Here is an 18,921-nt window from a genome sequence, read left to right on the forward strand (position 1 = left end):
TTTAGAGGTGTACAGTATATGATTATGTGATGCATAGATAGAGTGGGCATTTAGTGCCTTTTTTCCCCCAGGGCAGCAATGGTCAATACCAGATGATGAGTGGAGAGATGCCAGAGATAAGGTGTTTCTTTACAAAGAAAGTGTTGAGTCCTTGGAACATCCTGCCAGGGTGATGGTAGAAACTCTTTAGTAGGTTCAAAGATAAAAAGAAAATGGAGGGTTATGGGCCGCGTAGGAGAGTTAGGTTGATCATTGAGTAGATTTAGGTTATTGTGAGTTGAAGAAAGTTTATTATTCTATGTTCTATGTATGAATGTTAAAAATCTCAGTGAATGATGTAAAATGGAATTAAACAGAAGCCTGAATTTTGGGAACGTTGGAATTATGGTTCATCTCCTTGATCTGTAACGTTCAAAAAGTGCGCTTTGGATCTGGGAGGACAATTCATTGAATATTGTTGAAGAGAAGAGGAAAATGGAGATCAGACAATAACGTAAGGACTAAATAAATAAAAATGAATTTCTGGTGGACAAGCAATATGGTAACATTAAAGATGAAGGCCTCAAAAGTGAAAAATATTTATATCAGTTAGAAAGGGCCAGGAAAGAGGTAAGAATTTTAGTGGGAACAAAGATGGGGAAATGGGATGTGTTCTTATGGATTAACTGAACTTGCACAGGAGATGAGGGAAATATAGAGGAATTAGATCTGATCTGCTAGAGATTGTGTTGGACTTGTAGTCAAGAAAGAAGGATGAGGCACAGTCATGTTATTCTATAGCTCATTGCCTTGTACTTGCCAGAATTACTCCTTATAAAAATGGAAATCAAGGAACAACAATGCATATGAATTTAAATAGTTAACAAATTCTGTATCCATTAGAGTAAAGTTGAATTTAAGACTAAATTGTATTCTATTTCAACTGAATAATGTTGGAAAGTAGGTAATAGCCTGGAGGGAATTTCACTTTGAGTCCAATTGACCATATTTTTATCATCCTCCACAGCAAGATACCTTCACTAAAATGATAATTATAATACCGTGAAATGTAAGCCACATTTTAATGTACAACAACAGAAGAATAGTATTAGTAAGAGCCAATAGATATGTCCCTGTAACAGATATAACTCTAAATATTTAGCCTGGAGTGCAGAGTATATCCTGTTTTTTGGTAAAACTACCTTGCCATTGTAGGATAAAACTGTACACATACTGTTATAGGGTAACACTACCTGCAATTATAAGATAGCACTATAATTCATTTCTTGCGTGAGAGTACCTTCCTACATAATGTAAGGTTACTGGTCACTATAGGGCTTTATAGTTCGTCATACTACAGTAACACTGTTCAGTTCTTGCATTGTACAATGATATTATTCAGCTTGATGCAATAATGATGCTTGCCATTAAAGGGTAGCACATCCTGGCACCGTGCAGTAATAATACTTGACATTATATGGGAACCTTCCTTAGCATTTGCCATTATGGAGAACCATTACCTACCATTATAGAGTTATAATCATGAGATTAAACAGCTGAAACTTTGAGTTTTAAAACAGAACAATGGAAGATTGACACCCTTGAAGGTTGACACACAAGGAGGATCAATCAGACAGTTTCAAGGTTAAGCCGAACTTGAGCTGAGCGTTCAGCCCACATCTGAAACACAAATCAAGGCAATAACATGTTTCAAGAAAATGTACATCTTTGCGGAATGTGAAAAATGCCTATTTTATGTAGCAAAATTACTAATAGAATTTCTTGACTTAGATTGGAATAAAGCTGTGGTAAATACAAATGCCAGCTCTTCAAGTCAGAGCAGTAACATTTGGAGTGTGCATGGCATACAGATGATTTACTTGTACTTTAATTAACATGCCATGTTTTTTCAAAGGTTTCACAGCTGTTCTGGCAACCTCCTTGTACTTCCTTCATTGGAAACTTCATTATACGTTGAAAGGTCTTTATTAAACAAAAATATTACATCTGTTCAAGGGTAGATAATGCCTCTGATTTACAGACTGATTAAACAGGCAAAAAGGATGAGAATTTGAGATCATGGATTCAACTAGCCATTGGACTTCACTCATCTGCCCCACCTCACCCTCTCAATCCATGACCTCAGAGCTAGCTCCTCTTGTGTCACGGGCTCAATTCATCTCTAGTTTAGCTTTTATTTCTCAAGCTGCTTTGGGACTTGTTTCCAGAGGCTTACCTAGTTTTGGATAACAAAGTACCTTTTATACAAAATTCAGCAAAATGAAATAATTAAGATGAAGTTGCCTCAGACAACTACGCACCTTCCCGTCACCTCACTGGGGTGAAAGTAATCTAGACTCATATTCTCTGATACACAGACAACTTTTCAAGCCATGTATACTGTCATACGCACAAATATGGTGAGATACAGATACAATGAAGAACTTGCTTGTAGCTGCAACACAGGCACATAATTTTGGACAACATAGAACACGAGTTTGACATAACGTACACAAGACAGTGAAGAAAAAAAAGGTTATGCAAGACATCAGGGCAAAAAGGTCTACAATCAGAGGCAATCCATGCAAGAGGTAGTCTTTCAAAGTCATAGAACACTGCAGCCCATCTAAACCATTATACTCCCTAGTCTCATCAATCTTCATCTGGACCATAGCCCTCCGTACTTACCCAAACTTCACTTGAACAATGAAATCGGACCCACATGTACCACATTCCACACTCTCACCATCATCTGAGTGAAGAAGATGTCCCTCATGTTTCCCTTAAACATTTCTCCTTTTGCCCTGAACCCATGACATCTAATTCTAGTCTCACCCAATCTCGATGGTAAAATCTGCATACCCTTACCCTGTCTATACCATTTATAATTTTGTATGCTTCTACCAAATCTCCTTTCATTCTCCTATGGTCCATGGAATAAAATCTTTACCTATTCAACATTTTCCTGCAACTCAGATCCTCAATTCCTAGCAACAGGCTTATAAATTTTCTCGGTACTCTTTCAAACTTATTGATATATTTCCTGCAAGTAGGTGATCAGAACTCTACACAATATTACCAATTAGGCCTCACCAATGTCTTATACAACTTCAACACAAAATCGCAACTCTTGTACTCAGTACTTTGATTTATGAAGGCCAACATGCCTAAAGCTCTGTTTACAACACAATCTACCTGTGTCGACACTTTCAATGAATTATGGATCTGTATTCATAGAATCCTCTATCCTTCTGCACTCTTCCGTGGCCTACTGCATACCATGTTAAGGCTACATTGGTTTGACCTCACAAAATGTAACACCTCACACTTATCTGCATCAAACTCCATCTGCCACTTCTCAGCTCATTATTCCAGTTGGTTCAGATCCTACTGCAAGCTTTTATTGTCTTCCTCACTGGCAACTATACCAAAATCTTGGTGTCATCCAGAAATTTGCTGATCCAGTTTACTGAATTATCATCCAGATCGTTGCTATTCAAGGGTGTCAAACTCATTTTAGGTCACGGGCCGGATTGAGCAAAATGCAGCTTCATGCGGGCTGGATCAGTCGGACGTATGCGAACGCAGCTTTCGTTGCCTCCGTTTTTTCAGCCTGCTCTCATGTGTCTCAGTCTCTGCTATAACTACAAAGTGTTTCACTTTACAAATTCCGTTTCTTATGAAGAAGACTGCCGAGCAAGACTGCCGAATAAACACTAAAAACCCTGAAAACCTGGTACCTGAATAAACTCAGCATTAGCCATATGATACGCCATAGGCGCTTCGATTACTGGGGCCAGCTTTAATAGTAATTAGATATTATCTCGCGGGCCAAAGATAATTCCACCGCGGGCCGGATTTGGCCCGCGGGCCTTGAGTTTGACATATATGCTATAGATTATAAACAACAAGAGACCCAGCACCAGAGTGTGCCACACCACTTGCTAGAGAATTCCAGTCAGAGAAACAACCATTACTACCACTCTCTATCTTCTCTCATGAAGCCAATGTCAAATCCAATTTACTACTTTATCCTGAATGTTAAGTGACTGAACCTTCTTGACCAGCTTCCCATGTGCGACCTTATCAATGGCTGCACTAAGGTCTATGTAGACAACATCCACTGTCTTTCCTTCATCAACTTTCCCAATAACCTCCTTGAGAAACTCTATAAGTTTGGTTAAACATGACTACCATGCACAAATCCTTGTTGACTGCCCCTAATCAGTCTCTGTCTATCCAAATATTTATATATCTGGTCCCTTAGAATAACTTCCAATAATTTACTCATTACTGATGTCAGGATCACCAGCCTATAATTTCCTGGCTTAATTGTAGAGTCTTTCTTCACAAAGAAACAACATTAGCTGTCCTTAAACAGCAGAACAATATCAGCTATCCTAAAACAATGGAATAACATTAGCTATATATTTGTAAACACAAGATATCCCCAGGTGGATTCCCAACCAATAAAGTCATAATTACCTCTACTCACTTAGGTACAGAAGGCTAAAAATCAAATAATGAAATAGGTCAATATGTAGAAGTGGGTGTGTTTGTGTGTGTGTGTGTGTTTTGAACTTTGTTTAGGGTTGATGCTATAAAGACCATTTTCTAAAACACACTATTGACAGAACAGTACATAAAATGATAAAATGAGTCAGGTAGCCAGTGGGCATTAGGAATATTTTAAGAAGACTACGCATGGTGGCTATGCTTTTCTCACTCAGAACGAACTGACTGAGAATTTCCCTTTTCAATCAAGCCTGATGATTGCACTGCTGTAAGCTATTAAACTGATTTTATGCACTTAATTTATATATTGAATTGAATTGACTTTATTTCTTGCATCCTTCACATAAATGATGAGTAAAAATCCTTATGTTACATCTGTGTCTAAATGTGCAATGTGCAATTTATAGTCATTGTAATAAATAGTATGTACAACAGGACAGTCAATATAGCATAGGAATACAATTGTATCAGCGTGAATTAATCAGTCTCATGGCCTCGTGGAAGAAGCTGTCCCGGAGCCTGCTGGTCCTGGCTTTAATGCTGCAGTACTGTTTCCCAGATGGTAGCAGCTGGAACAATTTGTGGTTGGGGTGACTCGGGTCCCCGCTGATCCATCAGGCTCTTTTTACGCACTTGTCTCCGTAAATGTCCTGAATAGTGGGAAGTCCACATCTACAGATGTGCTGGGCAGTCTGCACCACTCTCTGCAGAGTCCTGCGATTGAGGGAATTACAGTTCACATACAAGGCAGTGATGCAGCTAGTCAGGATGCTCTCAATTGTGCCCCTGTGGAAGATCCTTAGGATTTGGGGACTCATGCCAAAGTTCTTTAACCGTCTGAGGTGAAAGAGGCACTGTTGCGCTGTTTTCATCACAGAGCTGGTAATACAGATCACGTGAGGCCCTCAGTGATATGTATACCGAGAACCTAAACGTGTTCACCCTCTCAACCCCAGATCCATTGATGTGAATAGGGGTTAGCCTCTCTCCATTCCTCCTGTAGTCCACAACCAGTTCCTTGTTTTTGTGACATGGAGGGAGAGGTTGTTTTCTTGACACCACTGTGTCAGGGTGATGACTTCCTCTGTGTAGACTGCCTTATTATTATTTGAAATAAAGCCAATCAATGTAGTATCTTCAGCAAATTTAATTAGCAGATTGGAGCTGTGGGTGGCGACACAGTCATGGGTTTACAGAGAGTCTTTATCAAGAAATTATCCTGCTTTTATTGGGAGAAGTTGCTGTAGCTTTGCTAATAAATGCCATTTTATTGGGAGAAGTTGCTGTAGCTTTGCTAATAAATGCCATTTTCTCTGCTCTTTCAAAATATTCTGAGCAAATTTTCTTTTCTAATCAATGAATGGTTTCCATATCTGTTATCAATAGATCCTGGTAACCGTTAAAAGAGGAAAAAGTAGGTGAAAATCGTTGCCTATATCTCTACAAACAATTAAAGATTACGCCTTTTTTCAAAAGATTATAGCATTATATTTTTCTGGTCACCTCAAGTTACACATTAGGTATAAATAACATCATATTTACTATATTTCCATGGTGTACTTACAAGTTACACATGTATCTTCCTTTCCGAAATTAATATTTTGGGTAATGTTTAATATTTGAAAACAAAGAACAAGCTTTTCAAAGAAAATTTCAGTTTCATGCTGGATTTTTGAATTCTCACACTCCTACCAATTTGGATATCTGTTTCTGGCACTGTAATTATAGTTAGCCACCTTGAACAGTCAAAACGTTCCTGTGCAGAAAATCCACATTGAATTATAAGTTTGCCCTGGCAACAGGAACTGCAGCAGAGCTGATCTCAGCAGCGAGTGCACAAGTCACATATGTGCCCATAGTCTTAGATGAGATCATAGATGTCAGTCATAATGTTTTTATTCACTCTTATTGGATTATTAACATATGACATAGGGCCTCCACCCATTTTATCCAAATATGTTCCTATGTGTGTCTAATCCACATACTTTGACGTACGCTTGAACTATGGGTAGCTTAAAATGTTCCTTTACCATTACTCCAGTGACAAGGCATTTAGACTGATTCTCGTGCCAAGCATCACAAACAGTAGAAACTCTCCCAGCGTACTGCAACTTGGTGCATTACAAATTATAAAGGCTAACCTCAACAATAATGGTGTTCCTGTTCAGCTACACACAAAGCAACCACACTGACAACAAACACGAGGCAACCACACTGACAACATACCATTTTAGTTCTTTCACTCTTTCTCCCCCAGAGGTTTGGCATGGAATATTTCATTTGGCACAGGTGAGCGAGCTGGAAATTGCCCCACTTCTTTTGCTGAAACAAAATTAAATGTGCCAGGTGTCGTTCAAGTCATAGAAGTTCCCGGCATTATGCTACTTGCAAAAGATTAATTTAATTGCGTGGCAATCTACTTAAAACTATACAATGGCATTTTGTTAGTCCCCACAGCTAAAAGAATTCTGATCGACTACAGCTGTGGGACCATTGGTTCCATAGTTTTCGGTGATCTTTCAACACTTAGTCTCTCAGATTTTTGTCCTGATTCAACCTAGACTCTGTTGACAGGTTATTCAATTGTAGGAATCATCACTGCCAAATCTGATTCTGTCCTCAGCCAACATCTTGGCAAGAGCATCTTATGATGATGGAGCCAGGGGAGATGAGGAGGTAGGGAGGTAGGGTAATAGTGTTTAGGGAAGGGTAGAAGCCCCCCCTCCCCAGCTCATCTCATCAAAAAACCAACACAGGGCAGGGGGTGGGGGAACAGAGATTGTATTTTAAAAGTACCTCATTTACCCACTTTGAACCATCCTGATTTCATGAATACCGATATATAAGTGAAAAGTTTGCTTCCTGTTCTGTCTGCCTCACTGACGTATCAAATAAAAGGTCTGAGAAGCTGCAGCTCCTAAGTGGTAGCGTGGAATTTAATAGCCTGTATTTTGTCATTGTCTGAAGAATTTTGAAAATAATTCTGGCACCTCACAAGAATAAACCCTGCCACTCAAGGAGTTAATAATCATTGGCAGTTTGACATCTTTTGCTCCAGTCCATGCTGACTCCTAACATTCTAATAAATCACTGCATTTATGTAGCAACTTTAACATAATACTGTATCTTCAAATGCTTAACAGGACTCATATTAGAGTGTATTTGTAACAATCGGTCCCATATTAGGGTAGATGAAATAAACTCTGGTTATGAGATCAATTTATGAGTCTTAACAGTGAAGTGAGAGGTGGTGGGAAAGCAATTTAGAGAGGGAATTCTAGACCATTGATTATTGGCACCTCCAGGCAAAATTGCCAATCATGGATAATTGAACATGTCACTTAATCACAGATGATTCAATGTTATTTGTGGTGATTAATCCAACAAATCCATGGGTTGGCACATGGCCAAGTGGTTAAGGCATTGGTCTAGTGATCTGAAGGTTGCTAGTTCAAGCCTCAGCTAAGGCAGCGAGTTGTGTCCTTGAGCAAGGCACTTCACCACACATTGCTCTGCGACAATACCGGTGCCAAGTGGAATCAGCCTTTGTCCTTCCCTTGGACAACATCAATGGTGTGGAGAGCGCAACTGCTGGTCTCCCATACAACCCTGCCCAGGCCTGAGCCCTGGAAACTTTACAAGGCGCAAATCCATAGTCTCTCGAGTCTTACGGGTGCCTATATATACATAATCCAACAAAATATTCTAAAAGTTGATGAATGCTCAAATCTCTCAATCAGTTGAAACAATAACACAAAAAATGAAATACTGGTGATTTTGGAAATTGAAACAAAAGCTGAAAATATTAGAAATACTCAGCAGGTCAGGAAAAAGGAGAAAGGAAAAAGAAACATTTCCAATCATTGTCATCTAATTAGAACAGAATTAGCACAATAATATAGATTGCCTACACTAACTAAATGGATAACAGCTATTGGTATATGTTCAAGTACTGACTACAATAGTTGAAGGAATAATGGAAATGTTGCTTGTATGTGACACAAGCCAATCACAAACAACAAAGCAGACTTACAAAATGAAACAGAAGATATTGTACTGCAAATAGTCAGTAGGCCAGGCAGCATCTCTGGAGAAACAGTACATGTTTCAGGTTGGAAACATTCTATCTGAACTGCTTTATCCGCAGAATTTTGCTTTCAATCTTAAGTAGCAGTGGGACCTAATTTTTGAGACTTAGCAGCAAGCTGCACTGTTATCCTCAAGCTTTAATAAAACAATGGTTTAGTTGTTCAATTCATCAGTGGGCAATCACAAAACAAAAATTTATTCAGGAATCAAGTCACATTTCACAAATGTAAAAAGGAAAATAACCAGAGTGATTACTCAAGGTTCTTATCTTTGAAAATGCAAATTTACAATCTATTTACATTGGGATTGGCCATGGCTTTGAATTGATGTATGATGACCCTCACATTGGCATACTTGATAATTGGTAGGGACACTGGCTATCACAGATCTGAACCATGCAGTCCAAGAATTCTGCATGTTTTCTCTATAGATGAGCTGACTTAGCTATTAGCACTGGGGTAATAAAAGCCTGGCATGATTTGCTTTGGGATTCTTTGCTAGAAGTATCAGAACATCTGGCAAACTTGCTGTTTCTGATCACTATGCTCAAAAATGTGCTGGTGCAAACGGGATAAAGACACAAGTAGGTATGGCTATATTATTCTTTATATCCTCTTTTACTGAAAAGTAACTTAATTTCTCTCTTTCCCAGTTTTGATGGTCTTTGACTTGAAACATTAACTTTGTTTCCCTTTCTTAGATACTCTCTGATATGCCGAGTGTTTCCTGCTTATTCTGACTTTATTTCAGATTTTCAACAGCTGCTGTATTTTTAAAATTTTAATTTATTGAATGTCTTTGTGCTTGGAGAGCCCAATAACACATAGAATAAAGCACAGCTGTTTAGAGAAGGCATCAGCTGGTGACCATGTTTGTATTTATGTTTAGATACACTTCTACAAAAGAGAAAGTAGCATTGGAAAAAAAGGTGTCACATTGGTCTGTACATTCTTCTCAGGAATTACTTCAAAGTTCCAAGTAAATTTATTATAAAGGTACATATATGTCACCGTATACAACCCTGAGATTTGTTTTCTTGTGAGCATACGCAGTAAATCCAAGAATCATAATAGAATCAATGAAAGACTGCACTCAACAAAGCAGACAAACCAATATGCAAAAGGCAACACATTGTACAAACACAAAAGGCAACTAATAATAAATAAATAAATAAATAAATAAATAAATAGACAAGCAAACAAATAAATAGATAAATAAGTAAGTGATAAATGATCGAGAATATGAGATGAAGATTCCTTGAAAGTGAGTCCATAGGTTGTGGGAACAGTTCAGTGATGAGGCAAGTGACTTGTTCAAGAGCCTGATGGTTGAGGGGCAAAAACTGTTCCTGAGCCTGGTAGCATGGGTCCTGAGGATCCTGTACCTTCCTCCTGATGGCAACAGTGAGAACAGAGCATGGCCTGGGTGGTGGGGGTCCTTGATGATGGATGCTCCTTTCCTGAGACAATACTCAGTGTAGATGTGCTCAGTGGTAGGGAGGGCTTTACCCATGATGGACTGGGCTGTATCCACTTTTTGTAGGAGTTTCTGTTCAAGAGCATTGGTGTTTCCATACCAGGCCAGGGTATAACCAGGCCAGGCCAATGTACTCTCCACTACACGTATATAGAAGTTTGTCAAAATTTTAGATATCATGCCGAATCTTCCCAAACAAAGGAAATAGAGGTGTAGCTGTGTTTTCTTCGTAATTACACTTATGTGCTGGGCCCAGGGCAGATCCTCTGAAATGCTAACACTGAGGAATTTAAAGTTGCTGACTCTCTCCTCCTCTGATGCCCTAATGAGGACTCAGTTTCCTCCTTCCTGAAGTCAATAATCAGCTCGTAACATTGAGTGAGAGGTTGTTGTTGTGGCACCACTCAGCCAAAGTTTCAAACTCCTGCCTATATGCTGATTCGTCACCACCTTTGATTCGGCCAATGATAGTGGTGTTGTCAGCAAACTTGAATGTGGCATTGGAGCTGTGCTTAGCCACACAGTTGTGAGTGTAAAGCAAGTAGAGCAGGGGGCTAAGCACACAGACTGTGGTGCACCTGTGCTGATGGAGATTGTGGAGGAGGAGTTGTTGTCAATCCCAACATACTGGGGTCTGCAAATGAGGAAGTCCAGGATCCAAGTGCACATTGAGGTCAAGGACATGATTAGTTTTGAGGGAATGATGGTATTGAATGTTGAATTGTAGTCAATAGACAGCATCCTGATGTATGCATCTTTGCTGTCCAGAAGTTCCAAGGTTGAGGGATGAGCTAATAAATGGCATCTGCTGTGGACCTGTTGTGCTGGTAGGCAAATTGGAGCAGATCCAAGTCATTTCTCAGGCAGTGGTTGATATATTTCATTACCAACCTCTCAAAGCGCCTCATCGCATTGGATGTAAACGCAACTAGATGATAGTTACTGAGGTAGGTAGCCACGTTCTTCTTCTTAACCACGTTCTAATTGAAGCCTGCTTAAAGCAGATGGATACCTCAGACTGCTGAAGTGAGAGGTTACTGATATCATTGAACAATCCAGCCAATTGATCAGCATAGGTCTTTAGTCCTCAGCTGGGTACCCTATTTGTGCTGGATTCTTTCATGGATTCATCCTCCTGAAGAATGCTCTTGCGTCCACCTCGAAAAATGAAATCACAGAGTCATCAGGGGCTGTGGAAGTACATGAAGGTTCCTCCATATTTTGATAGCCAAGTTGAGCATAGAAGACATTGAGCTCATCTGGGGGTGAAGCCTTGTTGTCACCAATGTCACTTGGTCTGTCTTTGTAAGAGGTAATAACATTCAAGCTCTTCCAAAGCCTTCAAGCATTCTTCAGTGATTCAAGTTTGTTCTGGAATGGCCACTTTGCATGTGAGATGGTTTTCTGGAGATCTTATCTGGAACTCGTGTATCTTGGTCACCAGACCTGAATATTACTGATCTGGTCCTCAGTAGATTGTGAATCTCATGCTTCATTCATGGCTTCTGGTTGAAGAAGACTCTGATTGATTTTGTGGCAACACATTCACCTTTGACTATTTTTTGATTAAGTACTTGGGGACACAGATTAGAACACAGAATCTTTAGGCCAAATCTTTTTTTTTAATGGCCAGTCAACCTATACGTGGTCTTGGTACTTTAGAAACTAGTACATCTCCAAATTTGAATTATACCAGTAGCAGTGTTAGGAAGAAAAGTAACTGTATGGCGTTCAAAGCTTCACATGTACTAAGCTATTGTAAAGCTGCAGTTCCAGATATGTAATTAGACACTGCCAGTATCTGCATGGTAAGAAGTTTATGCAATAGCAAGTCAATAAAAAATACTAAGCACTGGAAGATGATTTATTGTATCATTTAATTGCATTATAGTAAGGTTCTGCAATGTGCTTGTTATTTTTAATAAGGATGAATGCGTGTGCCAAGCCAGCATATGATACTGTTAGCCTTGGCACAATAGGTCCCCTTTTTCAGGAGTGTCTGGCAACTATGTTTTTTTTAAATTCCACTGCTTCTGTTTCTCATTCTACAGAATTCTGGCAGGTGCCAAGTGTCAAGTATCCATTTTGTGGAGCTGAACTGTCACCATAGCACTGGCCCTGAGCTAAAGTTAATAATATCTGGTCCATGGACCCAATTTGTATTATGCACCTCTTAATTATGCTCCCCATAGCAAATTAATCAGTGTAATTGGTGTTTTACCGATAACGGCTGTAGCTGCCTTCAGATGTAAAAAACAAGCTTTGGATTTGTTAAGGATGATAAGCACAAAGGATAGGGTCATCAAACCTAGTTCAAAAATGGATGATCCTTGTGCTTCTATTGCTTTGCTTTAGCCAGGTTACAAGAACTTCACATGGCTATTGGATATGGTATTGCATAAATTCCGTATTATGCTAACTCAACTTTGCAACTTGATAACTGTAACCCCTAATTCCCACAGTATGTGAAAATTAATCAGATTTAGGCTTGAATATATTTAACAACTGAGCATTTATTTGCATCCCTCAGGTAGGGACTTCCAAACATTTGCAACAACTTTGCTATTTAAAAAAAATTCTACCCACAAATACCCTAAAAGATTGACCCTCTTATTCTGAGACTTTGCCTCTTAGCCAAAGGATCCTGACATCTTGTATCTTCACATCTGCCTTGCCAGTCTCTCTCAGAATGTGATTTAATCCTCTTGTCATGCCTTCGTCTAAGGATCAAAGAGGAAAATTGGATTAGCTCAGTATCAATGAGAGAACCCATCATTGCTGATTAATTTTTAATACGCTCCTTTAAGGGCACAACATTAAAAAGATTTAAATAAAAACAAAAACCCACCACTGTGCCGAGGAAGTATTATTATCAATTGGATGACATGTAAAGCAAAAATGAATGCACAGTGGTAACTGAAATCACAGAAAATTCACGATGCTGAAGTAGTTCGATACTCCTCAATACACGATGCTCTTGTATCTGTGGTGGTCATGGAAGAATTGTCCAAGCAAATAGTATCCTCTAAAGCTAGATCTGCATACTTCCAGCTCACATCTCTTCAAGCACAAATACAAGTATTGTTTAAATATGGTGAGAAGTACTGCCTGTACCACTATTTCATACAATACGCTCCAAAACCTTCCATTCCTGCAGGAAAAATTCCATCCCTCCCCTCTGATCCTTCTACTAATGACTCTGAATGGATGCTTCTTGATTTTTGACCACTCTGCCAGGTGAAATGTGCACTGTTCACTTACTCTGAGCCCTTCGTTATTTTATGTACCTCAGTTAAGTCTCCTCTTATCTTCCTCTGTTCCAAAGAAAATCATTGCTCAACCATATCTTAAAACTACAACTTCCCAGTCTTGGCAAAATCTCCATAAAAGTCCTTTGCATCCTTTCCACTGCACTCACATCTTTCCAAAAAAACCACAATATTCAACCTGTGGTGTAATTTGTTTTGAGTATAGTTGTTGCATTACGTGCCTGCATATTCCATGTTCAGTCTAATAAAGAAAAGCATTCCGTGTGTTTTTTAACAACCTTATTGACCTCTTCATCTACCTTTAATAGCATGTATCAATACACTTCCAAGGCCCCTTTGTTCTACTACAGCACCCAGTAATCTATTCATAGTGTATTCTTAAGGTTTCTTAAGGTTGTCTTAGCTGGGGGAGGTAGTGGGGATAAGCTCCCACTACCTTTTAAATGCTCCCAATGGGTTGCATCTCAAGTAGCCTCCAACAACCAAGTCCAGCTCCCGGCCTTCACATGTGGCGTAACTACTAAGCCCAGTGGAGTCATTTCTACTGATTGGAGAAGGGGCAAAGGAATGTTACTGGTATCTTAAAACCAGTCACTTCGGGTAGAGGGGGCTCATCAGCTCATCTAAGACAAGGAAGTCTTTGGTCTTAACCTCCTCTGCCTCATGGGTAAGGCTTCAGGAGTCAACCTCGAGGGAAAATCTGGAGCTGGGGTCCCTAAGGCAGTCCTACTTTGACTGACAACTCCTGTGGCATAGCAGGTGCCCAACTATATTGCTTATATTTGTTGTTTGTTGTATTGCAACAGAGTGCCAAAGGAACTTTGCCGTTCCTTTAGGTTCATCAGCTGTATGGAGAGGGGAAGCTTGATACATGGGCAACAGCTTGGTCTCCATATCCTACTACTCTGGCTTATGTATCACGTAGACCGCCTAGAACTCAACGTCCATCGTTGACTTCATCCAGTCAAGAGTCTCAGATTGTGTACTCTCTTGCTTACGTGTACTTCAAACTTGTGGCGGCTGCAATTACCAGCCACACCATCAACTGGGCATATTAAAGTGTCCTGTAGCCGACCATCCTCCTGATAATCCAGCAAATGACGGAGCTGTTGCATTACACCAGCCTAAGTAGATGGGGCTGGGTAATTGGATTGTGCCATTCTGCTACAGCCAGAGGGCTGTTCTCTGGAGCTGCTTCATTTATGCCGTATCTTTTAAAGGAGAGGAATGTTTTATCTCCCCTGCAATTTACTATGGACTGACCAGCATCGGATATAAACCCACAGTCAGGAGATGAGTGGTGTGCTTGGTTTGAGGAGTATTTATTATGTTGTTGTAACCAAGTTCTGTTTTGTTTAGCTGATTCAAGTTTGGACTCTAGAACAGTTCTGTTGAGTTTGTGAACACTTTGGGTAAACAAAACCCCTATTTTTTTTCACCTTTATTTGCTCTTCCAGTTTTATGCTTACCCCGGTGGTCCTTCACAAAAACTCAAGTTCAGGTTTATTCACCACATACATAGTGTAAATGATGGAAATTCAGACTTCTGCAGCAGCAGCACAGCACATTACACACATGACAAACAGGAGTTAGCATGAGATTAAACTTAAATTAGCATACAAATTCTTTATACATTACTTAAATGGACTAATTGTTTGTGCTGAGACTCAAACGACATTACTGACAACATAGTAATTAAACAAAAAAAAACAAACTACAACTAATTAAAGTAGAGATACAGGAGCAAGTGATGTGTTATAGCTGCATAATGTGGGAGCTGATGAACCCCAGTGTGGTTCCTGGTGACCACATCTGCAGCAAGTGTTGGCTGCTCAAGGAAATCAGACTTAAAGTCAAGACCTAGAATCTGAGCTTCAAACATTGTGATGCATCAGGGAAGGGAAGACTTACCTGTAAATTTTGTTTCAGGGGGACTATCACACTCTTTAGATTAACTACTTCAAAGGTGTGACTATGAGTGAGGCAGGTAGGTAGTACTGGAAGGGGTTTACCCCTTGAGCTTGTCCAACAGGTCTGAGATTCATGTGCCCTGTGTGGACAAGAATGGGGGCTGTAGGAAGAATGAGCAACCTAAATGTGGTGCAGTGGTCCAGAAAGCCATTCAAGAAGGGGGGGGAAGAAGAGTAATGCAGGTTATCTGGGGATAGAATAGTCAGACAAATAGACACAATTCTTTGTTGCAAGAATCAAGAGTCCCAAAGGCTGTGTTGTCTATCTGCTGCTTAGATTCAGGGCAGCTCATCTGTCCTGCAGAGGATGTTGGAATGAGAGGAGAAAGATCTAGTTTTTGTTGTCCATGTGAGTACCAATAATAGAGGTAGAACAAGAAAAGAGGTTCTGCTGAAGTAATTTGAGCAGCTAGGGACTAAATTAAAAAGCGGAACAAAAAAGTAATAATTTCCCAATATCTACCTGAGCCATGAGAAAATTAGCACAGGGTGAATAAGATTAGAGAGTTAAATGCATGGCTCAAAGGTTAGTGTTGGCAAAGTGGCTTTGAATTCAGGGGACATTGCCGCTAGTATTGGGGAAGAAGGGAGCTGTTTTGATGATCTGGGATTCACCTGATCCATGCTGAGACTAGAGTTGAGGTGAATCACATAACTAGGGCCGTGGATAGGGTTTTGAAACTAAATGGTGGGGTGTGGGCAGTTGCAGAGGAGTGTGGGGGAGGGTTGAACAGATTGGAAAAATACAGATAAAGTAAAAGGGATGGAGAGTGCTGGAAAGGTTATGAAGTCTCTAGAATAAAAAAACAGGAAGTTTAAAAAAGATTAAGAGTTTAACTTCAGGCATTGTAGAGACAAATTAGAGAAGAGGACTGAAGGTGTTTTATTTGAATGCATGCAGTATATAAAATAAGGGAGACGTCTTGTAGCAAGTGAAAAATTGGCAGGTATGACATCATGGACATCACTGACCATGGCTGAAAGAAGATCCCAGTTGGGAGCTTAATATCCAAGGATACACATTGTTTCAAAAGGACAGGCAGGTAGGCAGAGGGGGTTTGGTGGCTCTGTTGGTAAAATTGAAATTAAATCCTTAGAAAGAAGTAACACAGGATCAGAAGATGTAGAATCCTTGTGGGTGAAGTTAAGAAAATGCAAGGGTAAAACAGCCCTGAAGGCTGTTTATACAGGCCTCTGAATAGTAGCCAGGATGTGCGGTACAAATTACAACTGGAGATAAAAGTGGCATGTAAGGAAGACAACAATTATAGTGGTGTTGGGGATTTCAGAATGTAAGTGGGCTATGAAAATCAGGTTGGCACTGGGTCCAACGGAATCCATAGAATACCTATAAGATGGCTTTTTAGATTAGCTTGTGGTTGAGCCCTCTAGGGAAAGGACAATTCTGGATTTAGTGTTTTGCTGTAAAACAGCTTTGATTAGGGAGCTTATGGTAAAGGAACCTTAGGAGACAGTGACCATAAAATGAAAGAATTCACTCTGCAGTTTGAGAGGGAGAAGCTAAAATCAGATACTACATATGAGTTTGCTGGGTACTTGGAAGCATACAATAAAATAGGCTAAATTCAGCATGATTTCCTTAAGGAGAAATCTGGCCTGACAAATCTGTTGGAATTCTTTGAGGAAATAGTAGGCAAGATAGACAAAAGTGAGTCAGTGAATTTGCTCACTTGAATTTTCAGGTTTTTGACAACATGTCATGTACAAGGCTGTTGAATAAGATAGGAGCCCATGGTATTGCAAGGAAGTTGCTAGCATGGATAAAGGATTGGCTGACCAGCAAAAAGTGGGAATAAAGGAAGCTTTAACTGGTTGTCTGCCAGTGACTAACAGGGTATCCCAGGAGTTAGTGTTGGGTCTGCTACATTTCGCAATAAATTATTGATTGAGATGACAGATTAATGTGGCCCAGTTTGTCAATGGTACAAAATTAGGTGGGGGCAAATGTAGTGAAAAGGAAGCAGGGTGTTTGAACAAGGACTTGTACAGCTGGGATAACAGTCAAAGAAGTGGCAGATGGAACACTGAGTAGGGAGATGGAAGTAATAAAAGGCCTTGAGTAATTTCTAAATGTGGAGATAATTCAGAATTTGGAGGTTCAAAGATTCAAAGTACACTTGAATCAAAGTATACAACCCAGAGATTGGCCTGCTGAGTTCCTCCTGCACTTTGTGTGTGTTCCTCAGGTTTCCAGCCTCTGCAGATCTTCTCTGGTCTGGGATTCATCTTCCCACAGACAGCCACAAAGCAAAGAACCCATTTAAAGAAAACGTCAAATTCCTAATGCACAAAAAAAGAACAAATCACACAAACAGCAAAAGGTAAGTGGATAACACACAGAATACTAAACATCAAATCACAGAGTCCTTGAAATTTTCCAGGCATGTTCAGTTTAATCCAGTTCAGTTTAGCGCTGTGTTGTGTGTTGACTGCAGGCCGCAGAGCCAGTACATGCTGAAGTACCTGATCAAATCATGAAAAATAGCAAAAAAAAGAGTAACCAGAAACCAATGTAAGATGAAGTGCAGAGTTATTGCAACATGGGAACCAAGTCTCTTGCACATTCCTCCAGAAGCAGCAGTGGGCAAGAGGGAGAGGGAGACGTAGGTAGATGGCACTAAATACCTGTTCCCCTTCTGCTCCCGTCCTTGTCGATTTCAATCTTGCTTGACACTTTAATCAATCAAGATCAGCAAGGAGCCAATTATGGATTCACACTCTGCCATTAGGCCGCACACTTCGCTCTCAGACTCGTCGAGGTCCCCTGGAGACAGCAAAAGTACCAGATAGCTGAGCTGGCCCAAAAATACATCATCAAATGTAAATTACAGGCTCCAGTCACAAGCAGTTTAGCAGTACATTTAAAAGAAGAAGAAGTAGTTCTGTGAACTGTCTGCAGGACATCACCGTTGATTGCATTGATCACTGATGCCATCTTGTAGAGGAACTCGAGAGTTGTAGAGCAGGATTCCCAAAAGTTCCTTGCGGGTTGAGTTGGTAGTTTGAAAGGAAAATGAAAAGTTAGCATTCATTTTGTGAGGACTAGAATACAGAAGCAAGGTTGTAGTGTTGAGTCTTTGTGAGAGGTAGGGCAGGCCAGATTTGGAATACTGAGAGAGGTTCTGGGTCCTGGACCTAAGGAAGGAAGTTCTGGCTCTGGAGAGGGTCCCGAGTACAAGACTGATCCCAGGAATGAAAGGTTTTAAGGGTGTTTGATAGCTGTACTCACTGGAGTTTTGAAGAATAGGGGTGGGGGGGGGTGGGATCGCATTGAAACCTACCAAATATTTTCAGTCCTAGATAGAGTGGACATGGAGAGGATGCTTACAGTAAGGGGAGAATCTAGGAACAGAGGGCACAGCCTCAGAATAGAAGGATGTTCCTTTACAACATAGAAGTCGGGTAATTTATTTAGCCTGAGGGTGGTGAATCTGTGGAAATTAATACCACAAATGGCAATGTACCCAAGTCATTGGACATATGTAAAGTGGAGGTTGATAGGATTTGTAAAGGTGTCAAAAGGAGAAAAGGCAGGAGAATGGGATTGAGAGGGAAAAATACATCAGCCATGATCGAATAGCAGAACATATTCAAGGGGCAGA

The 18,921-nt window shown here is 40.1% G+C and overlaps 1 long non-coding RNA gene across 1 annotated transcript; it reads right to left on the reverse strand.

Moving 5' to 3' along the window:
* Positions 1–12,663: 12,663 nt before the first annotated feature.
* LOC140730014 (uncharacterized) lies at positions 12,664–18,393 on the reverse strand. The gene is made up of 3 exons (XR_012099479.1): positions 18,227–18,393; positions 17,945–18,083; positions 12,664–12,779 (listed from the first exon to the last, which is right to left on the reverse strand). It is a non-coding gene; the product is annotated as an uncharacterized lncRNA (long non-coding RNA).
* Between the last annotated feature and the right edge of the window lie 528 nt (positions 18,394–18,921).

The sequence above is a fragment of the Hemitrygon akajei genome, chromosome 7 (assembly GCF_048418815.1).
Source record: "Hemitrygon akajei chromosome 7, sHemAka1.3, whole genome shotgun sequence".
Lineage (NCBI taxonomy): Eukaryota > Metazoa > Chordata > Chondrichthyes > Myliobatiformes > Dasyatidae > Hemitrygon > Hemitrygon akajei.